Source organism: Saccopteryx bilineata, chromosome 5 (genome assembly GCF_036850765.1).
Source record: "Saccopteryx bilineata isolate mSacBil1 chromosome 5, mSacBil1_pri_phased_curated, whole genome shotgun sequence".
NCBI lineage: Eukaryota > Metazoa > Chordata > Mammalia > Chiroptera > Emballonuridae > Saccopteryx > Saccopteryx bilineata.
Window position 1 is genome coordinate 9,622,823 of NC_089494.1, and position 520 is coordinate 9,623,342.

Below are 520 nucleotides of genomic sequence, written 5' to 3' on the forward strand. Positions count from 1 at the left end.
TCCACCCGGCACGCCCACCAGGGGCGACGCTCTGCCCCTCTGGGGCATTGCTCTGCTGCGACCAGAGCCACTCTAGTGCCTGGGGCAGAGGCCAAGGAGCCATCCCCAGCGCCCGGGCCATCTTTGCTCCAATGGAGCCTTGGCTGCGGGAGGGGAAGGGAGAGACAGAGAGGAAGGAGGGGGGGTGTGGAGAAGCAAATGGGCGCTTCTCCTATGTGCCCTGGCCGGGAATCGAACCCGGGTCCCCCGCACATCAGGCCGACGCTCTACCGCTGAGCCAACTGGCCAGGGCCAGGGACTCTAAGTCTTTTTTGTTCTATGAACGCCTTTGGCAGCCTGGTGAATCCTACTGATTTCTTTTCAGAATAAGACTTAGTACAGTTAGTACATTTTGTGCAGCAACTGTTAAAATAGGCCCCTGTGCAATGCACGGTCACAGTTTACAGATTGTTGGACAGTGTAACTAGTCGATCAGAAGGTCATCCTGTGCTCAGTACTCCTTTTCCACCAAACGGCTCAG

At 56.9% G+C, this 520-nt stretch overlaps 1 non-coding gene across 1 annotated transcript; it reads right to left on the minus strand.

Moving 5' to 3' along the window:
• Positions 1–216: 216 nt before the first annotated feature.
• Positions 217–292, minus strand: TRNAI-GAU (transfer RNA isoleucine (anticodon GAU)). Its single transcript has one exon. It is a non-coding gene; the product is annotated as a tRNA-Ile (tRNA).
• Between the last annotated feature and the right edge of the window lie 228 nt (positions 293–520).